At 38.4% G+C, this 9,959-nt stretch overlaps 1 long non-coding RNA gene across 1 annotated transcript; it reads right to left on the reverse strand.

Moving 5' to 3' along the window:
• Positions 1 to 3,221: 3,221 nt before the first annotated feature.
• On the reverse strand, positions 3,222 to 5,692 carry LOC107834580 (uncharacterized). Its single transcript, XR_001660375.1, has 2 exons — positions 5,205 to 5,692; positions 3,222 to 5,116 (listed from the first exon to the last, which is right to left on the reverse strand). It is a non-coding gene; the product is annotated as an uncharacterized LOC107834580 (long non-coding RNA).
• Positions 5,693 to 9,959: the final 4,267 nt, after the last annotated feature.

Raw genomic sequence — 9,959 nt, forward strand, 5'->3', positions numbered from 1 at the left:
TAAATGTTAGAGCCATACATAGGAAATATTTAAGTTATTTGTAAGATGGTTTGTTTGTATTTTATAAAATTTAGTTAGGACGATTGATATTTGTTTAGGCATTTTTATTGTGCAATTTAGTTTTATTTTGAAAGGTCCAGGGAATGAAACAGATATTGGATCTATTGCCATAACACTAAAGGAAATCATATATCTGAAAATAAATTAAAACATATTATGTTGGCAAAAAAATCTGCAAACCACATATGTGCTACCTCAATCAAAATTGCTGACATTTGACATTTAACAAATGACATTTAACAAATCTTTCAGATTACATAAACAATACCTTACCAGGTACTTTTCTGACTTCAGGATGACACAGGGACACCTATAAGACCAATTTTAACTGAGGTTGCACATATGTGCTTTACAGGATTTTTTGCCCACACAATATTTTTTTTTTAAATGAATCAAACATAAACCGGAGGTCCGCTTTTATTTTGAAAAGCCTGTCAGGGGTCCAATCAGAAACTGAAATTTTAAGATAACTTCCGTTGCAATCAAACTCTGTCAGAGAGTTTGATAGTACGTGTAAGAGAGTTTGTAGGTTTTGGCCTATGGGGCCTCTCATAAACATGTATGCATCAGTCCACTCCGTGTTGAACGCTCGATTTTCGGCATCTACTTTTCTCTTTTTAGAAAGCGCCATAGTGTTTGCACCTCTTCTGACTGTAATTCACACCCTGTCTTCCTGTATCACCTCCCTGCGTTTCTCGCTTCAATCGCTTTTCGCTCGCCTTTCACCTCCTCTTCCTTATATCACACTGCCTGGATGTCTGTGCCTGGCTACAAACCTCTGCTTCGGTTTGTTCATACAACTCGCTCTGAGTTCAAGCTGCCGATTTGATTCGCTAGTTGAACCACGTGGTTAGTATGACTCGCACGCGATTGGTTTGTAGCTTCCAATCCTTGCTCAGTGCAGTGCTGGTAAAAGCACTTGTGTCAGATGGGGAAAAAAATAAATGCTCCGGTTTAAAATTAATTCTCCCGTCAAAATTAACAAATATTTTAACAATTTATTCCGGTCCGGATGGGATGGCATATGGGTCCGTATCCGGACCGAGGTCCGTTGGTTGCGGACCACGGCTCTACTGTATCAAATTGACATAGGAATAACAGAGAGTTGGCCATTCTAAGGTAAAAACCCAGCGCATACAGCGTTCATGTTTTTTTGTTTTGTTTTATTTCATCCAGACGGCTTCCTGCGCCCCCCCTAGGGGGCGCACCCCACAGTTTGGGAACCTCTGCTTTACAGTAACATTGTGTCTCATCATAAGCCAGTCACTGCTTACTGGAGAACCATCAAATATTAGAAAATATGACCAAATATGCACAGAAACCCGTTGAAACCCCAGACCTCAGAAAATGACCCTCCTCTCTCTCCGTAGTAAAATCCCTTCAGTTCTCACATCAGCATTATTTGGTTAATTCCTTCAGAACTTCCAGGCACTTTATATTAAAATGATTTTTAAAAATGTTCTGGAGGTCAGCCATACCTGCCGCCAACATTTGAAGTTATAAATGCAACATTCACTAAGAAATAAAAATAAAAAACAGTTTTTGTATCTCTCAACCAAAGATTTCATGTTTTTTTTTATGTTTTAAATGCCAAAAGAAATTGAATTAAAATTAAAATGTCTCCTTGTCTTTGTTTTTTAATTCAGTTGGCAGAATATTTAGACCTCAACTTTTAGAACATGTGACATTATTATTATGCTTTTATGATCTTCCTGAATTTAAACAACTATGTCTGTGATAAAAACAAACATGCATAATTAAAAGTATTTGGTTGACTGAAGGAACACAGAAACTCTGAGATAAAAATTAAAATAACACATCTCAGAGTTTGGATCAGAACTGGCTGGTTCTGATCCACAACAAATCTAATACACAAATAGACAAATAAAATAAAACAAAAATAAATATTTAACATTTTAAATGAGCTTATTTTGTTAGTCATGATGCTGGAGACTCATGATCAAAAGACACCATTAAAAAGAGCTAATTAATCAGACATCAGTGTTCTTGATGAGTTGACTAGAAGCCAACTGGATTAATAACCTGGATTTATGTTTTTGTTCAATTAAACTTTAAGTTTAGTTTGGAGCAGAACAGGAGCAGCTCAGATAGAAATTAATTATTTTTTATTTAACAACCTGCATGGCTGCAACTATTTTTTTATTTTTTTATTTTAACAGGTCATGATGTATTTCTATTATCCTGAGGTCATATTATTATCTGGTTTATTCTAGAGAAAAGCAGAATAAACATCCGGTTCATTCCTTCTGTTTGTCAGATTAAAGCTGCGTTTCATTTGTTTTGGGTTTGGATCTGAACTCAGACTTTCAGGTGTTTTATCCCAGATTTTCCTGATCCTTTAAGTGGAGCTGCAACCGCCGTCATGTGACCTGTGACCCCATCATGTCTCATCATGACGCAAATCCAGATGTAACTCAACATCTGACCGCATGGGGTCGCTGTTGTCTTAGTTGTAATTGTTCTAGAGCAACCTCTCTTTCATATATCGAATATTGAATAAACCAGCTAAATGTCTAGTTTGACTGTAATGCAATGTAAACCAGTTTATTAATAACAGTAAAATCCGTTACTGTCAAACTTTAAATCTTCAGTCAGCAAAAGTTTTCAAATACAAACTTTTACAAGCTGTTCAGAAGAAGTGCAAAACTTTAATCACCCTCAGGACACTGTCAAAAATAACAGCGGTAATTTGGATTATTTAGCCTGTTTTAAGAGGAAAAAGTCATTTTCACTGAGAGAATATTACTTTTTCTTATTACTATTTATAAATGTAAGTTTAAAACTAAATATTTAGTTAGCAAGATAAATATCTAGCTTTAAGCTAGTCAAATGTCTAGTTTGAAGTTAAATTTTTAGCATGCACAAAATATTTTGCTGAGTGTTTTTATTTTGACACCTAAAATACTAATATTAACTTAATTCTGTCACTGAATGCTAAGTTTAGCTTTCATATCAAAATGAGCTAAAATGCTATTAGATTAACTGGCACCAGGGTACTTTCCTACATCTTTGCAGTCTGATGAAGCCCATGTTAGCAGAGCTTTGAGCGGAAACTGATGACCTATCGGCGGCCATTTTGGATTTGTTGAAGGCCAATGTGAAAATGTGCTGCACTGTAAAAAACGACAAAGAGGCTGAAATTATCTCATTTTCTCTCTTTATTACAATCCACAGATTGGATAGAAGCTCATTTAAATAGTTTATCTAAAGGGTACAAAAGACACAAACAAGATGACAGTAATGCAATCCAGTGCATCAAAGAGGAAACGAAATAAAACTCAAGTTATGTTCAGTGAGTCTGGGCAGAGAGAGCGGAGCTCCGTCTGAGCGGAGGAAAAGTCCAGATAAATTGTTCCCTGAGGTCATTTTCCTGGTTTTCTTTAACAAAATGGTCCAACGGATATGATGGGAAAAATCACTGATCTGATTGGATCTCCTTCCTTGTTTCACCAAACCAGCTTGTTTTTAGCTTTTCTGAAAAACCTGACTGAAAACTTTGTTACTCAGGAGCTCAAATTAGAAAAATGAATGTGAAAATCTTTATCTAACCCTTTCTACTGCAGTGTTTGTGAAACCCGTCCAATCCGACACGGTGAATCTGAAGGGTTTGATTGTAAAAAGCTTCGAAATGAAAGCAGAACGTCACGGCAGGAAGTTTTGACCAGCAGATCTAACGTTTCAGCAAAATCTTTCATGTGCGGATACAAGAACCAAACATGACACAAATGTTCCCCCAAAAAAAGCATTAGTCTCTGAAACACTCAAAATGGCCGCCATGGTGGTCAAGGAAAATGTACTGTGGCCCTAAGTTTGCCAAAGTGTAATGCTTTTGGTGTCAAATCATACAGAAGTCATAGAAATCATAATTATAGGTAAGTTTTTGATTTTTCAAGATGGCTGCCATTGTAATGGAAAATAAATTTTTAGTTTTGCACAAAAATCTCCAATTAGATGAATGTGTTTGGTGTCAAATTAAAGCCTAAATATTTTCAAATTATTTATATTTTCTTGATCTTGTTCTTTTTCTGGTGGACATTTTTCAAAATGGCCACCAGGGTTTTAATGGAGAATACATGTTTCCACTAAAGTTGGCAGGAATTATTATCCACCGCTAACCAGTTAAGCTATGTATGGTTCACCAGCCACTAACTAAAGGAGAATCTTAGTTATGCTAACGCTAAACTGTTCAATACGTTAAAAAAATTAATGAAGCTAACGCTAACCGTTAAGTGGTCCGTCTCTCGCCAACAGCAAAATCCTCAGTTTCTGATTCTGCTGCTTTTTATCACTTTAAAGTTTTATGGAGACACAAAGTTCCTCCAATTCATGGAAATGAGGAACATTTTATTCCAAATATTAGTTAAAAAAAAAAAAGGCAACCATCTTGAAAAATGGCCGTCATCCACATAGAACACTGGACCTGAGGGGTTAGCATTAGCATGCTAATGTTGATGCTTGTATGCACAGCTGAAACATTTTTGACGTCCTGCTGTGACGGAGGACGGCTGCAGAGCCGGTGTGACGTGGCGTAGAAAAACTTCTTGGCATTTTTGATCAGAAGAGAAAATCTGCTGTTCCTCCACATCTAAAATCCAAACTAAAGGGAGTAAAATGTGGTCGGGAAGAGCGACCCGTGTTTCGGGACTATTTACATCAGAAGGCACCTACAGCTGATGTGAAGGAACGACAGAACGGGAACCATTTATCCAAACTTCCTCTGCTCCGAGCCCGCAGGCTGGTCCCTCTCTGGAAGACAACGTCTGGATGGAAAACAGTCTCTCTACGGAAAACAGAAAGTTTCCAGGCGGCGCAGTAAACAAAGGGCGCTGTGGCGAGAAGGCCTCAGGTCGAACTCCAAACGCCTTCAGTAGTTTCAGCAGGACGGACGCTACATGGACGCAGTCTGCTCTGTCCTCGTTAAGGCAACTCGTTAACCGACGGAGGGAGGACCCGCAGCGGCTGACACACACACACACACACACACACGCCCGTGAGTGTGTGTGAAGGTGGTGTGTGACGACAGGAAGGGGTGTGTCTGCAGACAGGAAGTGTGTCGAAGCAGCAGATCGATCATCGGAGGCGGCTCGGCACTCCGACTTCCAGTGTTTTCACATTTATCTTACCGTATGTACACATAAATACAGAACTCTGGTTGGTCCGCGTTGCCGTGGAAACCAGCCGGCGCCGCCTGTTCGAAGGGTTTCAGTCTCTGAGCTGAACGGCTCCGCAGCGGCCACACGGGGGCGCCGCTCTGCGATCAGGTGAGCTCAGGAGGCGGAGCTTCACTCCGCTTTCTTTATGAAGATCTGCAGGAACCGGACAGAATGAGGAACAATTACAAAATAAAACAAAACCCAGCATAACTCTTCAAAATAAAGCTTCACTTAAGGTAAAATGTGGGCTCTTATTTTGTAAGAATGCTGGTACTTCCTCCCCTTCTCCCCAAATCAAACATGACTCATGTCTGTCAGTTGTGCTAACTTTGTGCAGCTAATTGGATTTGGTTCAGCCTTTTCCCTCCAGGTGAGTTCAGAGTGACTGCTGGCTGCGAGAAACACTTCAGATGTTCACGCCCCGGTTTGTACCGACCAGGTGAGATAACCATAAAACACCTAAAATTAAATATGGAAATAAAATTATTGAGATAGTCTTGATTTGAAAAGATCCAAGATTACAGACTTTTGAATAAGTTTGATTTCTATTTCTAATCTNCTGAAAATAACAGAGTTTTGTCAATAAAATGACCACAAAACGTTTCTTCCAGTTTCTTCTTCTGGTTATTCTAGTCCATATTCTGCGCATATCAATGTAGTTTTAGACTACTTGAAACCATTTACTGCCACCTATCGACAATGTAGTGTACTACAGGCTATAATTCATATTTGTTAAATTAACATGGGTTACACAGAATTATGATAGGCTACTGCAAAAATATTGTAATGATATTAAGGGTACTTGGAATACAATTGATAGTATAATTTAAAATAAAGAGAGATTTTCCAATATGTATTAAACATAACAGTGGAAAAAACTGAGGATATTGTTGAAGTCTTCAATAAGTACTTTGTTAATATTGGTCCTAATTTAGTAAATGAATTGCCAAAGGCTAGAGATGGAAAACATGATTATAAATTGTATAATAATAATATGAATACAATGTTCCTGGGAAAAGTGAGTGAAAGAGATGTAATAGACATAGTTAAAAATTTTAAAAATAAGAAATCCAAAGATTGTAATGATATTGACATGGCTATCATGGAAGAGGTCATTTATAGTATTACTAATCCTCTCACTTATATTTGTAACTGATCATTTTTAACTGGACCTTTTCCTGACAAAATGAAAATAAAGGTTTTTCCAGTCCATAAAAGTGGCGACAAGCAAATTTTAACAAATTACAGGCTGATATCATTGCTACCACAATTTTCTTCTTCATAAACAGGTTGGACTCCTTTCTTAATAAAAATAATGTATTGAATGAGCAGCAGAACGGCTTCAGCTGTGATGGAGTTTGCAGAACATGTTGCTGCTGCGGTTGACCAGAAGCTTAATACAGTAGGTGTGTTTACTGACCGATGTAATGATACTATTGGCCATGTTCGACTAGTAGGAAAATGTGAACTGTACGGCATATGGGGGGTTAGACTTATTTGAATAACAGATTACAATATGTAGAAATTAACAACACAAAGTCACAGACTGAAGTTAAATGTGGTCTTCCTCAAGGCTCAGTCCTAGGACCTAAGTTATTTATACTTAAATTATATTTTTGCAATATTAAATATTTTGAAGTTTATAATGTTTGCTGATTATACAAATTTATTTATTTATGAAAAAAATATGGCTGAAATAATAAAAACAGCAGAAAAAGTTAACTGAGTTGAAAACATGGTTTGATTATAATAAGTTGTCATTAAATGAAGGAAAAACTAAATTCATGGTATTCTCTGGTAATCGGATCTGTAATAATGTAAAGTTTTGCATCAATGGAGTTGAAATTGAAAGAGTTTGAGACAAAATTTGTAGGAATTATTATAGACAGTAAACTTAGTTGGAAGCCTCACATAGAATATATTAGAAATAAAGTTGCAAAAACTATTAGAATATTGTTTAAAATAAAAGATTTACTAAATGTTAAAGGCCTGCATGTTATATATTCCTCTTTGGTTTTGCCTTATTTGTCTTATTGTTCAGAAATCTGGGGAAATCCAAGTAAAACAAACATTGATATATTAGTTAAGTTACAAAAAAACGCTATAAGGCTTATTAATAAGGCGGGATACCATGAACCAACTGATAAACTCTTCTTTCAAAGTAAAGCATTAAAATTTAAAGATATTGTTTATATAAAAATACTGGAAATAATGTATAAAGCATTGAACAAAAGTCTTCCTTCTGGTATTCAGAAATTATTTAAATTGAGAAAGAATAAATATAATTTGCGAGGTTTGTTTATATTTGAATGTGCAAAAGAGAAGAGCCAGGTAAAATCTAGATGTGTTTCAGTTATTGGTGTGAAACTGGAATGAATTGAATGATGATTTTAAGTTTCTTGGTGAGCTTTAAAAGAGCTCTAAAATGTAAAGTGATAACATCTTATGCTGTTGTATAGGTTTATATATGCATCGTGAAGATATCTTGGTAGGGCGTTATAGGGTAGGTAAGAATAAGCTTGGCTTCAGCCTGTTGCTTTTTTGGTAAATTATGGGTTTGTTTGTTTTTTTGTTGTTCTTTCCTGTGTTTAATGTGGATAATTTACCAAAATAAAGTGATTGATTGATTGAGACTGTACTAAACAGTCAGTTTCACTCAGCATTGTTATTTTTGCATCTTCTTCTTACTCTTATATTGACTGACATGCTCTGCAAACTTATCAATAAATNTGGAGCAAAGTGTTATTCTATCCATTTAGTTTCTTATAAATGTGGACGCTATCATTAGCGTTAGCTGCTATATGTTAGCATTCAGATGCTATTTTAGCCTAGATAAGCTTCTTATAAGCTAACTGCTTTTAGCACAACTTGAAAACATCAGCAGTGTATTCCAGCGTCCAATCAGATGGTTTGAAGCACAAATGACCCGGAGAAGCTGCTTCCATCACTATTAGCGGCTGTGCGTTGGATTTACAGTCGTACCAGAAACTAATGAAAACGAAGGTTCCCGTTGGGACTCTGGTCTGCAGAAACAATGAATCAGAATGAACCTGATAAGCAGTGAACGTTTTCTGAATCATTTACGCTCGTAAAATAAAAGTCTTCAAGTCGAGATGGAGCGAAACTCCATCTTCCTGCTGAGACTGAAAGGTTGAAGCAGTGCATTGTGGGATTAGTAGTTGTCGTGGTAGCCTCCTGATCAGCAGAACCGGGCTGGTTCCGACCGACCTGGTTCTGAATGATTCGTCAGTTTGGCTCAGGTTGTGCTGAATAAATCCTGAGAAGGCCATCCTCATGTGTTTTATCTGCGGTGAGCGGCTGAGGTATTTAAGAGCTGCAGATTATCGAGGTTAACACAGATTACCAGGAGCTGCTCCTGTAATCCCAGCTGGATTTCTGTTCAGGACCTGTTTCAGTTGCTTCCACCTCAGTGCAGCGTAATCCCAGCCGGGATTATCGCTCCGCTGCGATGCTTTCAGGTACAGCCGTAATCCCTGAAAACAGCAGCGTTTGTTCCTGTTCAGCAGATTATTCAGCCTGCAGTGGCTGGATGTCAGCTGCATGAGCTCAGAGGTCCCTGGTGACACCGACCCGATCCGACCCGATCTGACCCGATCCGGTCCAATCTGACCTGATCTGGTCTGACCCGGTCCAATCTGACCCGGTCCGACCCGACCCGATCCGGTCCAATCTGACCCGACCCAGTCCGATCTGACCCGACCCGATCTGACCCGACCCGACCGGACCCGATCAGGTCCAATCTGACCCGGTCCGATCCGATCTGACCCGACCCGGTCCGATCCGATCTGACCCAACCCGATCCGGCCCGACCCGGTCCGGTCCGACCCTGTCCGATCCGATCTGACCCGACCCGGTCCGGTCTGACCCGGTCCAATCTGACCCGATCCGATCTGACCCAACCCGACCCGATCCGGCCCGACCCGGTCCGGTCTGACCCGATCCGATCTAACCCGATCCGATCTGACCCGACCCGATCCGGCCCGACCCGGTCCGGTCCGGCCAGATCCGATCCGACCCGATCCGATCCTACCCGATCTGTAGATAAAACTTCCTGTTAAAAACCTGAATATGAAGTTATAAACATGATTGTCTTAAAATCACTTCTTCTGTTTTACTCCTGATGAATGNTAATAATAATAATAATAATAATATGAATACAATGTTCCTGGGAAACGTGAGTGAAAGTGATGTAATAGACGTAGTTAAAAAAATGTAAAAATAAGAAATCCAAAGATTGTAATGATATTGACATGGCTATCATGGAAGAGATCATTTATAGTATTACTAATCCTCTCACTTATATTTGTAACTGATCATTTTTAACTGGACCTTTTCCTGACAAAATGAAAATAAAGGTTTTTCCAGTCCATAAAAGTGGTGACAAGCAAATTTTAACAAATTACAGGCTGATATCATTGCTACCAGTATCATTACATCGGTCAGTAAACACACCTGCTGTATGAAGCTTCTGGTCAACCGCAGCAGCAGCATGTTCTGCAAACGCCGTTGTTCCTGAAGCCGTTCTGCTGCTCATTCAATACATTATTTTTATTAAGAAAGGGGTCCAACCTGTTTCTGAAGAATTTTTACAACATTTTTGAAAATTGTGTTATTTGAATAACAGATTACAATATGTAGAAATTAACAACACAAAGTCACAGACTGAAGTAGTTAAATGTGGTCTTCCTCAAGGCTCAGTCCTAG

The sequence above is a fragment of the Poecilia formosa genome, unplaced genomic scaffold (genome assembly GCF_000485575.1).
Source record: "Poecilia formosa unplaced genomic scaffold, Poecilia_formosa-5.1.2 Scaffold674, whole genome shotgun sequence".
In the NCBI taxonomy this organism is placed as follows: Eukaryota; Metazoa; Chordata; class Actinopteri; order Cyprinodontiformes; family Poeciliidae; genus Poecilia; species Poecilia formosa.